This window comes from Phasianus colchicus, chromosome 2 (genome assembly GCF_987193195.1).
Source record: "Phasianus colchicus chromosome 2, bPhaCol1.hap1.1, whole genome shotgun sequence".
Classification (NCBI taxonomy): Eukaryota; Metazoa; Chordata; class Aves; order Galliformes; family Phasianidae; genus Phasianus; species Phasianus colchicus.
This window is the reverse complement of record NC_143437.1, coordinates 81,509,846-81,532,826: the sequence shown is the minus strand read 5'-3', so window position 1 is coordinate 81,532,826 and position 22,981 is coordinate 81,509,846. Positions and strand designations below refer to the sequence as shown.

At 39.2% G+C, this 22,981-nt stretch overlaps 1 protein-coding gene and 1 long non-coding RNA gene across 6 annotated transcripts in view; one reads left to right on the top strand and one right to left on the bottom strand.

Moving 5' to 3' along the window:
- KCNQ5 (potassium voltage-gated channel subfamily Q member 5) overlaps positions 1–22,981 on the top strand; it is a 252,847-nt gene that overhangs the window by 1,097 nt on the left and 228,769 nt on the right. The gene's annotated exons all lie outside the window — the stretch shown is intronic.
- Positions 322–21,996, bottom strand: LOC116240760 (uncharacterized). 3 transcript variants are annotated; one of them, XR_016464466.1, is made up of 4 exons: positions 13,760–21,996; positions 10,093–10,513; positions 4,215–8,615; positions 322–2,494 (listed from the first exon to the last, which is right to left on the bottom strand). It is a non-coding gene; the product is annotated as an uncharacterized LOC116240760 (long non-coding RNA). The 3 variants fall into 3 exon arrangements; XR_016464467.1 differs by having other exon boundaries at positions 342–4,291; positions 6,292–8,615; XR_004169396.2 differs by having other exon boundaries at positions 330–8,615; positions 13,760–21,991.

Sequence of the window (22,981 nt, the reverse complement as noted above, 5' to 3'; positions counted from 1 at the left end):
GAAGGGAAAGGCTCGGAGGTGGGACGGTGCTCTGCCGAGAGCACGGCGCTGTGCCGCTCCGCGAGATGCTCCGCGGCCGCACTGACCGGGGAGAACCAACGTGCTGCGAGCGCTAAGCGGCAGAAACGGGCGTAGCGCTGTCACGCCTTCAGCACGAGGATTTGTGGCCGCTCGGTAGAGCTGCCCCCGCCGTTTGCCCGTGCAAATCAGATACAGGCTGAACTTTCTTCTTGGAGGGCATTAGTTTCGAACCTCGTGCTGTTTGGGTTCCTACAGGTGGTGTCCTACAGGCAGTGGGTAGGGAAGGGCGTGAGGATCGCCGTGCTGCCAGGAGCTGTCGCACTGCAGTGCCATGGAAAAGTCCAGGAATTGCAGTTTGGGATCTTTTTCTTTGACATCGCCACGAAAACCATTAAAATGAATAAAGTTTAAGCTGGAAATAAAGTTGACAAGTTTAAACCTCAAAAAAAAAAAAAAAAAATTAAAAAAACAACAGAGTGAAGTCATGACACAGCAGCACTGTAAACAAGGAAGATCGCCAGCTGCCTTTAGATAATTGCCTGCATGGAATGGGTGCCAGTTTTAATTTTTAATTGCAAATGGCAATTTTGGCAGCTGAAAATGCCAACATTCTATCTTTTATCTGAGCAAATCTGTGTGAGAGAGCTCGAAACATTGCCGTAATATAGAGGTGCCTAGTGATACTGTTACTTTCAAGAATCCCTGATGCTACAGTTCCTGTCTTTAAGTCATTTTTTGAGTTCCACTGGATATCAGTTTGTCAGACATCTCCATTGCCGGTCTATAAATTCTTTTAATGTATTTATTTAATTCTGATTTAATGACTGCCAGATATTCAGATAATACTGTTGCTGTTCCTGGCTCGCTTTTTCCATCCACCTGATCAAATACAAATGCATCTTGGAAAACGTACTCCCTGATGGGGTCAGGCAAAAAAAAAAAAAAAAAGTCTTGAAATAGCTCAGAATTGACGAGACATCACCACGTATGTGGATGAGATGTCCACTGCTACCCCTGCTAGGCTATTCTTGACTCTGCAGAGCCTGTTATAGCTCAGCACTATTTCTGCTCCAGGAATGAATGGGCTCTCTGCTGTAAGCCCGACATCTAGATCAGTGTTCTCCCAAAATGAAGCTCATGCTAATATGCAGGGCTGAAATAAACCAAAGGTGCTTTCAGAGTTTCAGTCTGAAGTCTTAGATGTGTGGGTTTATTTAGGCCTGCCTGTTGCTTTTAAAATGAAAAGGGGAGAATTAAGCACTGGCTGCAAATAAGAAACCATTTCTGTAATGGTATTTTCATTTCTCATTTCCACAGGGTAAAATGCTTGAGAGCAGAGGATGATGCCCACTTTGCTCTTATTTCTGTTTGTCTTTTCTAAGCAGAGAGAAAATTGGGTAGCCAGCTGGGGGACAAGTGTTGTGACCTACATTTGGAAGCCAGTTGGTTAATTTATTTGTAAATACAAACTTGCAAAATGCTGCCAGAGGCAGCTGCTCTGCAAACTTTTGCTACCAGGCGAACAATTTACTCTTGAGCGTGGCCCTTTGACTTCAGTATAATTGTGCTGGGTTGCAGAGCCATAAATTACACGTTCCTTTCTGTGTATCTCAGTAGCGCTTTACGTAGCAGCCTTAGTTGAAGTCTTTACTGCAAGTACCACAGTCTTCTGTTCTTACTCATTTAGGAACACTTAAAATACGTACGCTTATGAAATCAGAAAAGAAAATTATACCGTTTATGAGTAATGAGTCAGTAACTTAAACTCTGGCTAATGAAGTATTTATTCCACACCACATCACCTACACGTGGAATATGTACATATTTAATGCGTGTGGAGGTGTGTTAGAATGCTCTAATATTCTGACTCCTTAGAAGCGTTGTCTTGGGATGTCGTAGGATTTCTTTCTGTCGTTACTGTTGTTTATTTAGATTATTTTTGGTGGTTTGGTTTGATAAGAAAGTGTAGACATTGCATTGGAATGATCAAAGAGGCATTCCAGATTTGTTGCAGATTTTACTCTGGTTTCATCTTCAGCCGTCATAAGGGTTTTGTATTTGTTTTTATTCTTAATTAACATTCTGAAAAAGAAGTGGCATGAGAAGTTCAGAAGGAACACTACTCCTTGATACTGTTTTTATTGTTAAAATTAGTTGCATGTGTTTCCTGTTTTTAACACGTTGGATTTATTTCAGGAATAATGAAGTTTCTGTTTCTTACTGACTTCTTTTTAATAAATTATGTGCAGAAGTCTTTGACATTTGTTGCGGCAATGTCCTTATCGTTACAAAGCCATCACCTTTTGCTCTGGAAGCTTCTGAATCACAAATTGCAGGGCCAGGTGCGTATCACTTTGCATGACCTGTATTGATGTTTCCGTGGGCCTTCTCCACTGGTCATTGCTGGAGGAGATAAGATACAGGGCTAGATGAACGTGTGACCCATGTGATCTTCTTCTCATCCTTTCACATTCTGGATGGAAAAAGGCTGGAAAGTGATTTCTGAAAAAAATCTAGCAATACGATAAAAAATTAACTAGCTATTTTAGCTTTCCATATCTGCTTTCTGGACATCTTTTACGAGTGATCAGATGGCTGTTGAACTGCAGTATCTTTGCATCTGAGCTAACAGTGCTGCATCATCTACTGTGCTATGAGTATAATTAGGGAGGTTCCACACTATGGTTAGAAACACAGTAATGTGCAACACCCTAAATACTTGCCTAATAGAAAGCAGGAAGAATGATTTTGTCACTTTATTTTATCTATCTACAGGCATCTAATGAATTCATTCCAGGTGTTCTGTAGGTAGAACTATGGCTTTTATCTTTCCATGTACCATTTCAGAGCCAGGGCCTGCTATTGTTAGGATAACAGTGTACTTTTATTTATTTATTTATTTATTAAACAAATAACAGTAAGATATTAACAAATAGCAATGTTAGCAGAGTTGACAACATAAATGGTGTGGCAGAGCCACATTAGTCTTATTAGGTAGAAGGAAGAAAAAATTTAAAGCTCTGTAACTGCCACCTAAAATTTAATAACTGTTTTCTTTGAGGGAATGAATGATTGTGAATGCTTAGATGCACTTCAGTATAAATCCACAGGATTTTGTTCCATCTGAGGCAGTCCGTGACTCTGTATGTGTGCACGTTTCTCCTTTAAGCATTCTTTGGAGAGGATCCTGGTATTTTTCCAATCCAAGTGGAAGACGCTCTTTCCCATTCATATCAACCAATCTTTGTCTGCCCAGCTTGAATGTTGAGTGGAGGTGCCACAGCCCTGCTGGAGAACAATTTGCAGGCCTGCATGACCCTTCTGTTGAAAATAGAGGGTTTGAAGTGGGGGGGGGAGTTAATCTGAACTTCTCACGTGCCCCTTTTTGTACCATCTGACACTGTCAAGAAGGATATGACTTCTTTATCCTTGCAGTTTCTCTTCCAGGAGTTGCAGGTTGCTTGGCTTGCTGTGAGCTGCCAGTCAACTGGTAGATCACTCCCTTGCCAGACTGAATGAGCTCAGCTCCCTAACCTCTATTTAAGGCATGTACTCAAGGCCCCAGATCTTCTTGGTTGCTCTCTTGGGTTTCTCCCAGTTTCTGCCCATCCCTTGTTGCTTCGCTTGAGGAGGGACAAATGGGCCTCAGTGTGAAGCCATGCAGAATAAAGGCCCTTTTCACTGATGCTCCTGGGTGCCCATATGGATGCATGTTGTTGTTTGTTGGTGTTCATTTCTTTTTTTTTTTTTCTTTCACTGCACCAGATGCAGAGCTCTACTCTTCTCTTAATTGGACTTCCTAGGTTTTTATGTTCACTTCCTGTATGCTCTTTTGCAGTGCATCTCACCCGTACTCTAACAACACATATACATCAGTCTTCAAAGCTCTTTGTGCTTTCTCTGTGATCATTAGAGAAGATAAAATGGTCAGCAAGGCTTCATTCCCGTGGCTTCTTACCACTGTTCACAAGCGCAGTCCTCTCTTGGAACTCTGTTGTGGGCACTGCATAATACATAACTTCTCTACTTGTTCAGTCTTTGTGAGAGAACTGTTGCCCGTGTGAGGATCTTCAGGATTGGCAATGTCTATCACGTGATGTGCGTAAGAAGTGGTTTTCACTTACCTTACCAAAATATTGTTTGACATTTTACTCTTCAGGCTTGATTTCTCCAGTTCCCTCATTTGTACTCACCTTCTCTTCTGACTTAACAGCAGTGGTCCAGGAGAAATACTGTTTTGCCATAAAAATCAAAACCGTTCCTCAACTCTCTAGAAATAAGAGCACAAAAGATTTACTTTTAGTAAGTCACCAGGGCTGGGGCTGGGGTAGAAGCTTATACACGTGGACTTTCTTCTGTCCTGATGTTTATTTCTCAAATGAGATTGAGTTGAGTATGTGGTTATTGAGACAGATCGTGTAATACATTAGTACTTGCCTTCAGTGGTTTTAAATAAATGTACAGCCTGAGTGGAGTCTTCTCCATCTCTTCTCCTGCTGTACTCTTGATGTGAGTTAGACATTTCTTTATGGTTGTAATTTGCCCCCTCATTTTATAAACTTCCATGTAGTATTGTGTTGGGGGGGTAACAGTCCTACCTTTTATATGTTTTTCTTTCTGTATCAGTCTTGAAAGTGGCTTTTCTTGTCTTGTTTATTGAGTATCTTGCATGAGGTGAAGACTTGATGAACTTTCTGTGGCCTCACATGGTGAGAAATATTGCTTGGATTTATAGGCTTTGGCCAGGGGCAGGGTAATCTACAAATACGCTATGTGGCATTAAGTATATGCTGTCTAAGAGGAGTAGTTGCTTTAGAGACTGCCAGGAAGATTTTAGGAAGATTTTAATTGCCTGTGAGAAACTGTGTGACAGTTCTAGGTGGTGGCTTCATGAGCTAGGGACCTTTTCTCTTTAATAGTTTTCAAGTTTCTGCAGTATTTGACTTTATCATGACATTTATTTTCATTTTATATAGTTGGGCAGTTGTGATGAGCTTCCAGTCCTCCAAATTTGACTGTATTTTTAATGGCTATTTACCCTATTATACTGTTGTTTGTGATGATTTAAGTTTCTTGAATCAGATAAAAGTAGAACTGAGTTTAAAAAAAAAAATCTATAATTGTAATTAACTTCTAGCATCAACCAAATGGAATACCAAAGGTCATTCCATCTTTAATAATTCATTCACTATTCATTAGAATAATCATCATTAATATATTTATCAGTACTCATGAAAATGAAGGGAAACTTTTTTGATAGCTCTAGTAGAATGGAAAAACAGGTTCTGTAATTTTATTAATGTTTAAGGGGAAAAAGAGAGTTACACGGGGAAAATAAAAGTATTTATTCCTAGATAATGTAAACTTCTAACACTGAAAACTCAGTGCTTGTTGTTTCTTAATAGCTCACAGACAAAACCTAATGTCCATCTGTTTTGTATGGTCGTATTTCTATTACTCTAAATTTTAAGTCTGATGAAAATTCATGATATTTGCCACAGATTTCAGTTGAAGGAAAACTGGGTCTCCTTCATGCAGGTAAAATAAGAAGGAGTAGGACACAAAAAATATACTATGTAATGAAAAATCTTTCACATGTAAACAGAATTGCTGTTATTTGCTGCATTCTTCCTAATAAGGCAGATGTTTTTGTGTGTAAGTAAGTCTTGCTCTTTCCCTTTGCAAACCATTCACACAACAGAGCATGCATTCTTATTTTTAATGCTGATATACTGAGGTTTGCTTTTGTCTATGTATTATGTAGACTACGCTGAACTGGGGAAAACTTGTGTATTATCTTCCCTTTCTGTTTTCTGAGAGATATTACTGAGAGTTTGATTTGCAGGTTTCCTGTAAGAGAGCAGACTGATTGCCCAAGGGATTGCCACTGCAGCTCAGTTAAGGCAGAAAATTCATCAACTGTGTGGTTTTATCAATTGCAAAGTATTATTAAGCAGTTGCTATGCTTATGTCAAAGTAGAATTCCTTTTATATATCAATTAAAAGTTCAAAGGCTGTCTTACAGTTCATCTGTACTTGATCAAGAAGTGTGTTCAATTTTCCGTGTAACAGCAGATTTATCTTTTGTTAGCTGTCTGAGTTGCAGTGTAATTGCGTTACAGGAAGCTCAGCAAAACATTCATCACTTTGGGCACTGAAGTGTGTAGTCTTAGGCACTGCATTCTACTTGAGAGAACATGGGAGTACTTGTTAGTATGTGTGGTTGGGCCTGGTGATTCAGAGGAGGGCACAGTCCTCAGCTACACGTACCTGAATTTCTCTCTTGGCCTTCATCCAAGAAGATCTTCAGGCATAAACGTGCATGTTTTCCTTTACGGAGATGGACACAAATATGGGTACATAAGCATTTTCTCGAGGAGAGATGGATTTTCAAAGGCACTGAATACCTACTTCCTTTAATTATTCTGTTGTGCCTTCAGTGGGTAATTCAATTTTTTCTCCACAACTTATATCAAATGAAGTTTAACAAATGAATCATGCTCTTAAACTGATTAGGAGTAATGAAGAAAGGAAGTTCTGTACCTGCTCACTTCTTGATTTAAGCAATATATTCCTGTTTATCTTGGCTACCTCCTTGCTTTGAGGCTCCCTCCTTAAAAGAGGGGAAAACATTAAGCCTTTCAGGAACTCTTGTAGAGTTTTAATTATTTTAATTTCATTATATCAAATGTCAACATACTGGTGACGAGTCAAATGTGACAAAACCAAGAAAGTAAAATCCTTCTGCTTTGAGAGAAAAACAATGTTGGGTCTCAGATGAGAGCATCAGCACACGCCCCTTTTGAGATCATTCAGTCAGAAATAGCATCTAACTACTTCTAGTGCATTAAATTTAACTGCTTTGTATGTCTGAAGCTCATCCATAACCATGGTATCTGAGAAGTACCCATTAAACGCAAATGCACAAATCTTCCTTTTCCATGCTCTGTTAACAGGAATGTGCTTAAAAGTTACTGCTGGCCCTTTTCTAAATATACATCGTGTGAGGATCCTGACCTACCTGAGAGGGACTCTGGGGGAAATGAAGACAAAACATGGTGTTGTACGTACTTCTGTGAGTTGTGGAGGTGCGGGGCTGCTCATGTTTGACAGTGAGTTTGGAAACACAGGGCAGTGTTCTCAGGAGACCGTTCTGGATCAGCAAGCACATCCTTTTGGTGGTGACACTGCTGTGTCCTCAGAGCACGACAGGTGGTGGCTCAGTGAAGCCAGTGTGAGCACAGGAGCTAGGATGGTGAGTGGGCTGCATCCTTCCATGTGGCCCCTTTCTGGAGTAGATGTATTGCTGCCAGGGCATCACACAGCCAATTCAGAAGCTTGCAAAGCACTTCTCTGCATCTGAGAAGGTTGTGCTGACTGAGGTTGGAAGTGGGCTGTAAACTTACATGGAGGAAGCAAATCTCTGCATCTTTTCTCGTTTCTGTGCAGCTGATAGTAGTTCCTGTAGAGTCCTTTTTGCGTGTGTGCGTGCGTTTTATAAACCACCACCATACAAAAGTGTGTGTTCTTGACCTTTGGTGCTTTCTGCAAAAGGATGCTTATTGATGGCAGGGAACGTACAGCAACTTGTGCAGGGAAGCAGCAAGCTCCCTGCTGGTAGCTGTGCAGTGGGCAAGAGCTGTATTGGCGGCTATGGGGTGCTCCTCAGGGCTGTGTCAGAGCCTCTCCTGAAGGGCAGCTGGGAGGCAGAACTTTTCATGCCCATGGCCTCACCTGACTGCTTTTATTAGTAATGTGAAGTAAGTGTTGGTTCTTCTGGGGAGCTTCCAGGATGCTTCCTGTGCACTCCACGGTTAGTTGCAGTGAGGACAGGTGCACATCAGTGATTTACTGAATTGCTCGTCTCTTTGTGGATGTTTCTCTCCTTAAGAAAATGTCCTATTCATAATACATCCATAGACTGAAGAGGGAGCAGAGTTTAGAAGAAAAGGAGAACAGCTTTGCTAACATCTTCAGGTGCTGTAAATTTATATATAATACAAAAATTGTTCAAATTGTTCAATTTCTCTCCCCCTTTAGTCTTGGAAGCAATAAATTTGACTTGATGCTTGGAGAGGCTGTCTGGAAAGAAGTGAGCCTTCCTCAGAGGTCACCCTGGCTGCTGACTAGCCTCGTGATTTGGCTTCCACTGATAATCTGTTTGCCAGAGCATTGAGGGATTCTTGTAGGCTGTGAGGAGGAGGCAGGTGGTGATCCTGAATTGTAAGTGTGCTTCAGAAGGAGTTTTGATTTTCATCCTGAAAATGCTTTTAGGTGTACTTTCTAGTGGTATTCTTAGTAGTTAATTGTACTTACATTGCAGTTAGTGGAAATGATCAAACTGAACATTGGTAAAAGCAATCTCAGTCAGGGGTGATAGTGAAACTCATCTTAGTAGAGACTTATATCTTCAGAAGCTTTATAAACACTTGAAGTTCTTGTATGGAGCGCTGAAGGCCTATCCAGAAGTTGTTGAAGCTGTTACATTATGTATACGTGGGCCCTCCACATGAGATTTCACTGTCTGGAGATAATTTGTAGGGAGAGCCATGGTGAGAGCACTCGTGGGAGCGTACAGAGGAAAGAAACATTACCTAGATGGGAAAATTGTGTGAGATAATTCATCTATATCTACTTCACTTGACTCATTATTACTGTGAAGTTGGAAATGTGTGTTTATCTTACATTATTAATATGTTTTTAATTTACATTTTTTTGCTTTTCTGCTTTCTGTAGAGAGAAAGCTCAAGTACCAGTGTGAATCAGTTTATTACATATACGTATAGGTAAAGCATGGTGTTCATCCTTACTTTGTTTTCTACTGAGTTGTATTATCCTGTGTGCACACCAGAGGAAATAATCAGTAGCATTTTTCTACAAAATTAACATTTTGTTTACTACCTGGTTGTGTTTCTGGTCACTTGTCCCAGCTAAATGTTGTGTTATGGGGGTCTGTGTATGTGCATGCGTTCTGGTAGCTCATATAATTACAGGAATCTGTTGGCTTGTTATTCAGGTCAGTTAGACTTAAAGCAGTAGCTTTCAGTATTTTTTCTATTTTACAATAAGGTGCATATTAATTAATTTGATTTCCTATCCAGATAGAATAACCAGTGAAACCCAAACTGAAACAACCTTGAAACAACCACGTATGGGTGATTTGAGAGGAAGGGACAAAATGGAGTCCCAAGAGTACAGCCCCATGTCTGACATGGCTACATGCACACTTTGAGGAAGAGCTGTGGAGGGACATCTGAAATTCCCATCCCTCTGAACACCCTTTGGCTTGCTGAGAAATAGAATTCTCAAGGGCTTTTTCTGCAGGAAGGAATTTGGTTGCTACAGTGCAGTCTCATTCCTGTCCAGGGAATTTCTCCTTGAAACTATAGCTGAGTTAATGACATCTATAAAATATCAAAGACCTCTAAAAATACAAGAAAATTAGATTGAGCGTTGTTATGGTTGCAGTTCATTAATGGGAAAACTGGAGCTGAAGTATCCATACCAGACTGAAGTGTGATATCACACCAGTAAGTGTTAGAAGAGAAGTTTCTTTGAAAAATCCTTTGTGTGATTTTGCTCTCCAGTATTTTTTCGCCTGCCTGCATGTGTAAATTACCTCCTTCGAGGGAAAGATTTTGGTATTCTTTTTGGCTTGCTCTTATCATCAGCGTTAGGAGTTATTCATAAATAATATAATAGATAGTAACTGAAAATTCAGATTATTAAGAAAGTGCAGATTGTGACATTTCAGATGCAATTCTGAATTAAGATTCATTTCTGAATCTGAAATGGCAATCATTATTTAAGAAATTAGATTTTACAAAATTGGGACTGTGTTTTTCCCATTTAGTCATCCTTGGTACAATTGTATTTTTCTCTGTCTTGAATAGAAAAGAGGCAAATCTCTGTGAGTTATGACGGAGATGAAAATGAGCCTGAATGAGGACATGAGCAGTTGAAAAGATTTTGAACTAGGTTAGAGAAGAGTCAGGCAGGAGAAGTGCACTGTATTTTGATTTTGGAAATGGGCTGTTTGTTAGTGAGACCCACTGGTCTCTTAATACCTACATTTAGCATCCAGCAGAGAAGCGGCGTCCTTCCCAGCGCGGTGTGTGCCGCAGAGCAGCATTCTGTGTGCACGCAGGGTGTTTGCTGCGTTTGGTCTGTTGTGATGGCTCACTGAATAAACTTCAGAGGAGAGCTGTTACAGACATGCGTTGCTGGTAGGTTGGGCTGTTACCAGGATGAATCTGTTCTCTTTTCAAACTGAGGGCTTCCTTGCCTACCTCTAGAGGGTGTTCAGGTGACGGCAACAAATCGCTGCGGATTTAGTTCATACTGTTTTCTGGCAGGAAGATAAAGCCTTGCCTTGCAGTCTCCCCATGTCTCAGCTCCTGCAGCACCCTTAGGACTGGGCTCAGCAGATGCTCTGAGTGCTCACTGCTGCAGTTCTGTAACCTCTGTCTTCAGCCTGGACTTTGTTCCTAGACTGTGTAGGGAAAAAGTTGTTCGTCTTAACATCTGATAGCAAGTTGTACAAAGCATCTGGCTAGTTAATTATTATAATTGCATTTATGAGTAACAAAACCAGAAACTACGCTTTGCATGATTCATTAAGGGGAAAAAAAATCAAATGAAACTGTTCCCTTTTAGTTTGTCTGGCAACCTCAGGAGCATGTGTTAAAAAGGTTGTTCATTCAACTGTAAGCTATTAATAGCAGACTAACAGAGATGCATTTGTAACTTACCTAATTTCAGTAAATCTGTTTCAAAAATTGTGTTGTTTTTTTTTTTTAATCACTTCTTGAAAATGATGCTTGTTTTGGCAGATATTGCATTGTTGCATAACCTGGGAATTTCACTGCATAACAATTTTGTGAAAGTTATGTATCATGTGATTAATGAAAGCTCTTCCTGCATTACTTGGCTTTTCCTGAAGATGCTGAGGTAGAGAAGTGGATGCCTGATGGAAGAACAAGCAGAATGGCAGCATGGCTTCCAGCACATGGCAGGGATAACAGGCTGCAGGTGAGCTAACAGCAGCAAAGTGTCTCATGACTTTTTGAGACTGACTACCAAACTTTCGAAACCATGTATAAATTCTTCAAAAACAGGAGTGAAGAAAGGATATTTTACTCTCTGACTTTGAGATGACAGACATTTAAAATTGATTCACACTGTGCCCAGGTAGGCTGTGTTCCCTATGTTTGCAGCTTCAGTTCTGTGATGGATCACAGAACACATAGTATTAATTAAGCAGCATGTATACACTGTGTCTTCTGGTTCTCTCTCACGTTTGCCCTTTTTGTATGTCAGAAGACATCCTGGAAAGCAAGAAGTGTGTGGCCTTTCTGCTCACACAATCCTAGCAAATACAAAGATAACCCAGACTTTCCTGAATCTTCACCCTTGTTAATTCAGGCACTTTCATTATCCCTAAAATCAAGCAAAGCAGATTGTCAGCTCTTTTATCCTGGGATAAACTAGCACTGCAAAACCTGCTTATTCCTTTAATTGTGTGTGAATGAGTGTCTCAAGGTTCCTACTCCAACAGAAAATATCAAGAAAAGCTTCTGTATCTTCTTAGCCAAATTCAGGTGTTTTCTAAAAAGGCATTCAAAGTGAAGATATTTGACTTCTCTTTGAGTGTCTTTTTAGAGGCTCTGCCAGCCTCTTCTTTTTGGTTGTACCTGGTTGTTCTCCTAAGGCACTAATGATCATTTACTGCTTTGGTGCTTTCTGATTAACTCCAGTCTCAATCAGAGAACCACGGGATTGGAGCTGAAGGGGTTGCTAATGGCAGCCTGACAGGAGGACTCCTTGGACATTGTTGAGAGGTAAAAAAGAAAAGAGAACAGCTTTTATCACAGTGGTTTATGTCCTTTAAAGTTTCAGCATGCTGTTTTGGGCTTTCTGGAAACTCTCTGATGCATTCAAGTATATAATTATATAAAGATATATGTGTGTGTGTATATATATATATATATATGTATGTATATGAAGTGCTGATATGCATTTCCATCGTCATTAAAAAAGCAGAGAACAGGACTTACAGTTTGTTGAGTCAAACGTTAGCACTTCTGCATAGAGAAGTCTTTAACATGTATAAATGGCAAGCCAAATCCGAAAGCAGTTTACTAGCCATTAATTCCAGTCTAAATCCAGAAGACCTTACTCAAGCAAAATATCACTGAAGTAATAGAATCCTTTATCTTAATAGCGCTGTGTAACTTATAACTTAAGTTCTCCTCCAGGTTTCTATCAATCAGCACTGTTTTGTTGCTGTTTTCTTGTGCTACTCACACAGTGCTTGTGCTGCATCGACTTTGGCTATTACATGCTAACTCATATGCAGCTGCAGTGGATCACAGTATGCTTTTGGCAACATTTTTGGATCTTTGCTCTAGCCATTTGCAATGAATAACAGAGATTGTAAATGACAAAATGCTTTTCCTTTAAAGGTAGTCCTTAAAATACTGCTACAAAAGTAACCATAGAGTTTGGAAAATGATGTGGTACAAAATAACGTATTTTGTGATATACACTTTTATTCTTTTCTGAAAATGATTGTTCTTTTTCAGGAATGGGAATGTGGATACGTTCCTAATCTAAAATCAATAGGAAATACTTCAGTTGTTCAAATAGCTCTTAAACATATTTTAGATTGATAGCTGATTGTATATTATGTTTGCAGCCTTTGCGCAAAGCAGCGTTTAATAGCACAGCTTGCTGTATAATGAATATAGAGAAAGACTGTTCTTCATAATATCAATCTATAAAAACCCAATGTATTTATTCACATAATGCAGTTGATGTCAAGTTGCCACAGTGCTTAGAATTTATTGCTACGTTGCTTGACACGTAGCTATCAACTGAAATAACTCCTTCAGAATTACAGCTCAACCTCAAGATTTCCTGCTCCCTGTTTAGAAACTGACTTTACAAGCTAGTTGGATGGCTGAATTAGCAAGGATATAATGGTTCTATGGAAAGCGGCTGCTAATGGAAAGTTGTCAGTATTGGAATGGGTTACTTATAGGATTTTCCTTGAATTGCTGTCATTATTGTCTGCATATGCAGTGGTTATCAATGACTATAATTGCTCTGTAGTTGCCCTGCCCTGCTCTCTTACTGTCATATTCATTTTTAGCTTTCCTAAAATCTAGGCAGAAAATATCTGGGGATTAATCTACTATTATGTTTTGTGTTTTGCCTGGCAACTTTGTGCAAGTTGCTAGTTATTAATGACTACTCTTGTGGTGTGAACACAAATATCCTCAAATTCTCCTGATGAAATGCACTTTCTCTGGAAGTCACTGGTACCAGTTTTGGCCCAATTGATTTGCATATTTTTCCTCCATACTAACATGAAAAAGAGAGTAAAGTAAAATCTTGCCATGGTGGAAACGTTTCAGTGGAAAGACCTGAAGAAGAGTGGTTTCTGTTTGGGTCGTCATTGTTGCTCACATATCCAGGACCAGTGTACAGTACAGCACCCCACCTGTTAATGGCAGAGGTTAAGGTTAATTGGCAAAGCGTGGGAGTGAAATTGGTAGCTACATGTTTATATGCCAGCTCTGTGCCTGTCAGAGTCAAAAAGGGTTTCAACCTGGCTTGAAGATTCTGTCTATAGAGAATGATTATGATCAAGCGAGAAAACTTGCATTTATAAAGATGTAAACAGGTGATAGGCAATAATTGGCAATCAAAGGCATCACAGCTTTGGCGCACTTACCCTAATTTTATGTTTTGTCCTCTCTTGTGATGTTCAGGGTTAGCATAGTAGGTCCTCTGACTCGAAGTGCACAAAGCCACAGTAATGATGATATTCTTAGCTGCGCTGAGGACAGCTACTACCTTAAAACTGTTTCCTGTTGTGATCTTCCTTGCGGTGTGTTGTGTGCTGATAAGTCACAACTTGCAGCTTGCGGTGTCTTATTGCTTAATTTAACCATAGCTTGCATGTCTTATGGTTTGATTGGCTGGCAAAGCATGCAGAAATTCTGAGTCAGATGCACCTATTTCTGGATGCCCAATATAATTAGGTGCAGCCCTGAAGCAACAACTTTATGCAACTTTCCAGGCACACACAATGCAAAAATGCAAGTAAGGGATTAAAAATTCTTTGGAAAAAAAATAAAGCCATTTAACTCCAAATTATGATTGCACTCATTCTGATGATCTTTTTGGTAAAGATGAGATCCTGCAGCTTTTTAAAAATTACAACTTTTATACATATGAAATGTGCCAGCTTGGACGTTCCTGGAAATTCAGGTGTCCTATATAGAACCAGCCTTGTTATTAAAGACCACAAATTTCTGTGCTACTTTTCTGCAGTCCTTGGGCATTGCTTTGAAAGAGAGTTTTGTTTCTGTAGCCTCTTTTGCATGATCAGCTTGCTAGAAAAGTGTGCTAATTAGTGGCACTGCCTCTAGATGCCAACTGAAAACAAGGCTGAAAACAGCTGCTTGTGTTCTAGGGGATATAGAAATTATGCACTGCTGATAATTTTTGGCTCCTAACAATTGGGTTTGGGTCTGTCCCCAGCAGAAGGAAGTGATTTAACTAGAACTGTCTTACTGAAAATGATATGAAATGAAATATTTCTTTTTATTAGGAGTGTAAGACTCTATAGAACAGTTTGAGTTTAAACTGCTTGAAATGTGATTATGTGCTTAATTACTTGTGTGTAAATAATGCAGTAAAATCCTCATGGGTTTTAATTGAGATACACCTGTAAGCAATTAAGCAGAGCAGTTTATAATATTGATTTATTTGAAATATAAGAAATACATCAATTCTCACAGCTCAAAATCCCACACCTCCGTGTGCTGAAAATATTGTTTCCTAAGAGAACTCTACTCTTAGAACCTTCTAAGGTAGAAACCAGTATCTATTTATAGATTTATCTTTCTACCATTGCTTTATCTGCTTCATTTTTAGTAATAGAAATAGCATAGTAGGAATAGAGAACTTCAAAGGTCATGTAGTCCATCTGCCTGACCACTTCAGGGCAAACCAACAGTTGCAGTATCTTATTGAGGGCATTGTCCAAACCTTACGTACAATTAAGGTTATAATTTTAATTACATAGAATTAAAATTAGAATTAACATAAATACGCAACAGAACTGTATTAAATAGTGAATGCTAGGTAATTAAGTTTCATTACTTTAAAATACATTTTATAGTCTGCTTAAATAGATGACAGAGGTAAATGTGTTTCTGAAAATTCACTGAATAGTATGAACAGCATCTTAGTTATCAAGAATGGAAAAATGAATTAACACTGGAACCACAAGGAACAGAAGTGTAAAGCTGAAGCTGAAATTTCAGGAAATTGCTGTGGTTTCTTGGTTTATTTTTAAAAATGGAGGAAATCTTTCCACTACTTTTTATAAAGATATCATTTTGAAAATCATACACAGTAAGTTTCTTAAAATAATACTGACGTGAGGGAGTATTTATCCCTTGCTGTGTATCTTTTGAAATGGGCGTTTCTGATGTTGTTTTTCTTTTGATCTACCAGACATACAGTGGCTAGGTGTGCCAGTGCTGTATGAGTGTCTTTAACTGTGGTTTAATGTATATGCTATGTTATGCTTCGTGCGGAATGCAGACCAGAATTAACTCTCTCCAGTGGTGGAAGCACCGAGTGAATCGATTGCAACCACCTTAGCATGCACCCATACAATTAACTTAGAGGTTTTATTTGTATGTGCAAATGTACGTTTGTACAAAGATGCAGTTGAACACAGCAGCTCCCGATCACAAGATGAAGTAATGCTTTTTCCTTTCCACACTGGAAAATCAACTTACACCACAGCTGACATGTTGCTTCTCTCCTGCCTTGTACTTGACTGTGGGCCTCTTCTAGACATGATATGGTGGCCCACTAACCCTTTGATGTGGTCTGGATGGGGTTTGTTTGGTCCCTGGTATCCAAAAGAAATGGAGGACTATTGCAGTCCACCAGAATGGTATTTGTGCTTTTTTTTTTTTAATGTGGAACTTAAATAATATGTTTTATGACTAGTGAGAAATGTATGGTTGTGTCTGATAGTTGTGTGTGTATGGTTTATGCTGTAGCATGACAGGAGCTGATCTGTTGCAACTACATCCATTTAATTCTCAGAGATAAACTGTTCCCTAAACTGTAACCAGGCTTAATCTTGATGTTCAGAAACAGAGTGTGTGAGAGACCTTCTCCTAAGCCATATAGGCATACTCAGAAATACCTATAACTGACTTTGGGGTGTGTCCTGGGACATATTGTGGAAGGGGAGATTGCTAGCCAATGGTGACAGAGAATGGATTTTGCATTGTGGAAATGTAGAATTTAAAAAACTCCGTCCCAACTACAATGAGGTGGCTTCCACTGTTTCTCAAATTGAATGTAAGAGTATGACTTAGACAAATGCTGTGCTTCAGCATTATCCATTTTGTACTTTTTAAAAAGTGTGTTGAGCCTTACTTCACTAAGACTTTTTCACCTGAAATCATCAAAGGGCTTCATGGACTCCTCAACATTCCTGTGAAGGAAGAAGAAAATCAATCGCTTCTGTTTGATGAAAGTTTTTGATGCTTTTGAATCTCTCTTTCAGGAGAAAGTTTTGCCAAAATTTCCCAGCCATCTTTATTCTCCATCCAACTTCATTCTCCATCCAACTTCCCTTTTTTACTTCCCCTCTTCTCTTTGCAGATGACCAATGTGCAGAAGAGCAGAGGGTCTCCTACTAGAGAGTTCTTACTGTGTTTTTCATGCATTCACAAAGGAAGGTTGATACTCTAACAGAAAGATTTCTTTGGTCTGGATGGTGCTCTGAGGAGCATAGTTCAGTATTAAAAGTACAAAATAGAGCTGAGAATCTGAAAGGTGGAGAGTGAGTAGAAATACTGATGAATGCTGCTTTAAAACTTCAGAAGCTGTTAAAGAATTTTTCAGGCAGACTCCTAGCTTTAACCTTTCATTGTCTGCCTTCAGCTCTCCAGAAATGCAAAAAGGTTGATGAACGGGGGGTGGCTTCTGAAACTTGGTGAGCAAGAGCACTGTGATTTAAAACCATGGGAACTGTGTGTGTAAGCATACATTTCACCCTCTTCTAGACTCAGACTTCTATGTTCTTAGTAATACTTTCAATTTGCATTCTAGTGTTCCCCAATGCCCTTGTTGTAAGGGAGCCAAGGATCATGCTACTGTGTCCTACAGCAGAGCCTAATAACCGGTGTCCCGGCTGGCTGCAGCACACGACGTGGCTTGCAGTGTACATCAAGGGGACTGGCTTTCTCTGTTATCAAGGCACGTGTCTTATCCCTTATTACTGCAAACGTAGCTCTATACTATGGAACGATCAATATTTGCAAACTTTTAGCAAGCCAGCTGCCATTGTGCTGGCTCGTCCGGGCTCCCCCTTCAATCCCACTGTTGGTGCAGAAATCCCAGCAGGATCTCATTCCTCCATATGTTATTTGTGTGCTTCTGCCTGAAGCTTTGTGTACCTAAATAATGTTTTAGAAGTGTACTCAATTCTATAGCACACAGTAAAAAGAAAAAAAAAAAAAAAAGTGGATGATTCCCTTCATATGTAATTCTATATCAATATTTAATTATAATTTTTCTACCTTGGTGCTTTATCTTAAAGACTTCTAATGAAAAACACATGGTCCAGCTACTGATTACAGTATCTATGGACTTTACATAAATATACAATATGTTTGGACTTACAAATGATGAGTGAGTGTAGTAGTATTTTTGTGTTTAATGGTAGTACTTTTAACTCATTTAATTTTATCTGCACTCAGAATACTTTTAAGATAAAGAAGCCTTGTTGTAATGGGAGTAATCAGAGGATAATTCACGTCCAAGTTGCTGTTACAAGTCAGAAATATTATTCAGGTTGCTTAATGTTTCACAGCTCCTTGTTGAAAGAATGCAAATGAAACAAGGCTGTAAGTGAAGACAAGCTGATGTTACACTCTGGGTTTGCTTCTTTTAAATTTGGCTTAAGGCATAAAATAACAGCTTGAGAAGCCAGCGCAGCAAGCACTAACTTTTCATTTAAAGCAGTCACATTTTTAAACATGAAGGAGTTTTTTGAGGTTATGCTTTTGACATAAAAAATATTCATACAAAAATGTGCCCTTAAATGTTCTTATGTTTTTACTGCCAGGTCCTGCTGTAGTGTGTATTTCTTGGATCAAGAAAATAACCTAAAAGCTGTAGATTTGGTGATTTATTATTTTTTTAATGTTATGTTTTGAAATACCAATCAGGCATCATTCAGTTTTGAGTTCTGGGAAAATAATGTTTGGCAACTTTTGTTATCACAAACTTAATAATCTCAATTATGGGTCATTTCATTAGGAGGACCACAAGGATGTGCCACAGAAACCTATTGGTCCTGCTGCATTATAGGCGCAGGGGATCAGACAGCTGCCATCTCCATACTGCTTTGCTTCATGCTTCTGCCCACCTGCCTGTTCTGTTGTCCACCTTCTTGCTCAGGTCCCGTGCTTCTGGCTTTTTCCATTTGTGTGTCTATAGTAAACTTCTCTACTGTGGATTGAGCAGCAGGCAGGCTGAAGAGAAACCTGCTGAGCAGGCACCCACAAGTTCGGTGGCTGGAAGTTTGGAGATCCATGTTTCCGTAGGTTTTTTTGAAGTCACATAATTTAGGAAAGATTCTGCTCTTGATATTTCCATTAATTAAAATCATAGTTGAATAATATTTGGAATTTTTACTTTCCTTAATTTCTGTGGGAATTTTTTTGTGCGTATTCCAGGTCTTGAATAGTTGTACTTTAAATAAACTTGTTTTGATGGATGTGAAAATATGCAACGCGCTGGAAACACCGTGACCCAGACCATTTCCATAGTTTCTACATTTAGTCTCTGGGGAAAGTTCTCTATGGAGCAGCCTGGAGCTCCTTGACACCTGCTCCCCAAAATTTCACCGTGAATACAAAATTGCTGAACTCTGGGATGTCATTCTTCTCACTCCTGAGAACTCCTGAGGGTCCACACTCTCTGTGTGAGAGGGGGCAGTGAGGCACAGCTGACAACTTTAGGATGCCTGTTTTTTTAAAGTTGAGGTTGGGAGCCAGTGCTGGATATCACCATCAGTGATTTGAGATTACTACAGGAACTGTGTGGGTTAATTTTTATAAAATGCAAAACATGCAGAATGTATTGAAATGCAGTTGGAATTGGTTGCTGGGGCCCCTGGAGTTCTTGGAAGTGCCAGGCAAATGCAAAACAAGGCCCTACTGCCCAGCTTGGCAGGAAGTGGCATTGTGGTGAGCCCGCTTAGCGGCTGGCAGGTGTTTCTGCTGCACTGTTTACTGCAATTCTAAGGCGGTTGTTGCCTCACATTTTGCAAGGGTATTTGACAGCCTGACAGCTTGCTATTCGTTGGCTGACTCCAAAGGGATATTGGTTACCCTGTTCTCCAAGTCCTGTTCCTTGCTTATAAAGTTAGCAATTAAAAAAATGCAGGACTACTGTGTGAGTGGAGAATTGGTGTGATTTTAATTATCAAGTAACTCACTGAGCAGCGGAAAAAAACCTTGGACTTGCATTTCTGGATTCATTTCCTGCTTTGGTTTCTTAAGATGGTCAGAGCTCAGTCTGAAGCTTTTTCCTTCAGCGTTGGCATCCAGAAGGTTTCTATCCTCTCCATGTTCTCACGTTGCGTGCTGTGCCTTTTCTGCAGCACAGATTTGCACATAGTTTCTTTCATCTGTCAGTTCACCCGTTTTCATTAAACATGTGAGAAAGTAACATTTTTGTGTATTCGATCCTCTATGAAGTCTGATTGAAATCCTCTGCCATGTTGAAAGCTGGTTTGCGTTGAGGCTGGAGCAGACAAGCATGCACACAAGCAGCCTGGTTGCATAAGCCTTTTTTCCATAAGAATCCAGCTAAAATCTCATTGCTAGCTCATCTGTTACTCAAGAGAACTCAACTGACTGCATTCCCAGGAGCATACAGTAACAGTTCAAGTCGACATGGCATTTCTTGGGAATGTGCTTGGTTTGTCCATGTGAAGACAAGGAAAAGACATGTCCTCTGTATCAAAAATTACCTGAAATGAAATGCAAATCAGAACATATTAATGTTGGCATGATGTTTAGGTTTCGCTTCAGGTCTTTCCACCATGAATGACAACAGCATTCCTGTTGTATGAGAGCTTTCCTGGAAAGGTAAAGCATTAGATACTCCCACCCATCTGCTTGCTGCTTAATCCCTCTGGACAAAAAAAGGGTGATGAATATGAAGATGAGAAATCACACCCTTTTCCCTTTACCAGCTTGGAGAGGTGTTGATGTTAAGCAATGATAGCGCTTTGCACAGAGTTGCCAACATTTAGAAGTGTCATCCAAAGAAAATAAATAAACTGGGTGCCCGCTGGGCTCCAAAGAGTGAACAAACAGAGAGGATGCCAGGAAAGTAGAGTACAGGGCACAGCTTGGACACAGCCAGATTTATGGGGTGGATGTAAGAGGGAAGGGGCTTTGCACTTCCAAAAGCTCCCAGAAACTCCCTTACTCCTTAGGGAGTTGAAACAACCCTACTGTGGGAAGTACCTTAACTTAGATTGGAAAAATACTTGAGACTATATGGAGACTATGGAGAAAACACAGAAGGTGCAGTAGTCCGCTTCATCAGAGTAAGAGGTAGTAGCATCTCTCAGTTAAATTTTCAGCAAGATTGTGCACATTGTTGTTAGTCCTTGTGGTACCATTTGCAATCAGAGAACACTGGCAAAGGAAATCAGATATTGGCGGCAAAAGAAGGTTCCAACCCAGACGGCTTTGATTTTTTTTTTTGTTTTTATTTCATGGCTTTAAGGAAAATGATGTTTTTAAATGCTTATTTTCTATTGCTGATTTGTAATGCTGAGAAATGCATTTTTTCTCATTTTTGTTTTGTTGTTTTTGTTTGCTCGAGCTCAAACTGTGGGGAGAGCTCAAAACTAAAGCTTGTGTCTACAAAACTAGTGGCAGCAATACAAAAATACCTACAAAAACAGTAGGTTAAATTAAAGCCAGTTGTGTCAAATAAAAGGCACATAACAATAATCCAGACCGACTGAATGCCACAGAACTCAGTGTTAGGAACACACTCTGGCTGATTAGCAGAAATGGAAAGATTGAAAGTATATGAGCATACAGCAGATTAAGTGTATAAACAAATTCAATTCTAAACTTCAAGGGCAAATTAAATCTAAGTCTTGGCTGAGATAATTCACATACCTGGAGTTGGAAATACAGCAGTACATTTGCTTCATCCCACCCTGTGCCCTTTGTGTTTGAATTCAGTCACATCACCATGTGCTGAATCCTGTGGAGACAGGCCATATGATAAGGCCCATTCCTCTTCTGAGCTCCTTTTTGAATGTTACCACTCAGGCTAAAAATGTTGTCAAATGAGTTAGACGATATCTGTTTCTGGCACACAAAAAACCCTCCATCTTGTCACAAATTGACAGGATGGGAAAAAGTTACAGGCAGACAGGTTACAAACTAAAGTTATGTGGAAACTGAAGTGCCATTTTTATCATGATGTTGATGGGGCTGGCTGGTCCTGGAGAGGACTGAAAAGGGTATGCTTTTGTGCGTTTTTCTCTGAATATAGAAACAACATTATTATCTGTCTGAAATGAAGATGAAAAGCAAGCAAGTAAGAACAAATGCCTGGCATTCCTTTTTTATCCTGCATATACTTCCCTCATCATTTTTGTAACAGAGTTTTGGCGTTTTAACAAGCTGGCTAGCAGCATTTTAGGCATACTGAAGAAAACAAATCAATGAAAGAGCATACGTTGTTTTATCAAGAATTATTTCCTAGATACTGATGATTTTTGAAGGGTAAAAACAGTGTCTGAAAAACTTATGTAAATGCCAGATCTCTTATGAGCAGAAAAGAAGTTTAAGTCTGCAACCCTTTTAGGTTTCCAAGATTTGTATAGTTGTAAACATTCTAGCAAAACTGCAAAATGTCAGCAAAATTATATTAAAAATATTATTATAAAGTTCTTTATAAAAACTTTTTTTCCTATTTGTGTTTTTATTGGCTCTCTATAGGATATGGGTTCATAATCAGTTCCACTCTGAAATTAGAATTGGGAATGAAGCCACTTTTCCACAAGCTTGAGAGTAATGGTTGTTTTTGTGCCAGCAAAAATTCAGAAGTGTCTCTTTCTGAAGACACAATGCACAAGAGATGTTGTATGAGAAAGCATATCTTGATAAAATGTGGTAAGAACGGTCATTAAAGTATGCTGTGAATGAATGCAATTCATATTTATATACATCTGTAAATTGAAAAAAATTTTTTTTTGCCCGTTTTAAAATGCTTTAAGTACTGTAAACATATGCCAATATAATTTATTATTGTCGGTTAACATTTTATATGTTTCTATACCTAGGAGTTCCCAGTGATTATTAAAAATTTGTGGACTTCCAAAGGAATTTATCCTGCAAATACAAAAAAATGCGTGGAGCTGCTGTTAATTATTTCTTAAAAGTCCCACTTTTTATTTAGAATAAAATTCTAGAATTTATGTCATTTAGAATGCCAGATGAAGATTCCTGTCTTAGCATCAGTATAATGTTACAGTTATGTCTAATTTTGTTAGAATAAATCATATTTGCATGTTCAGAACTCTTGTTTACACAGTATTCCATTCTGGTTGTGCTGTAGAGGGAGAAGTGATGTAAAATTTGAAACAAGGCATTTTATTTTATTTGTAATACAGGTAGAAAAGGGAAGACAAAGTGTTATTAGTGTATGAATTATGCACCTAACATTTGTGTGTGCTGTGTGACCTTTCTAGAAGGTTTTTGCAAGCTTGTCACTCTAACATGCAGATTATTCCCTGGAAGCATTCAAGGCCAGGCTGGATGAAGCAGCCTGAGGCTGCAGGCTGGGCTCTGAGCAACCTGGTCTAGAGGGA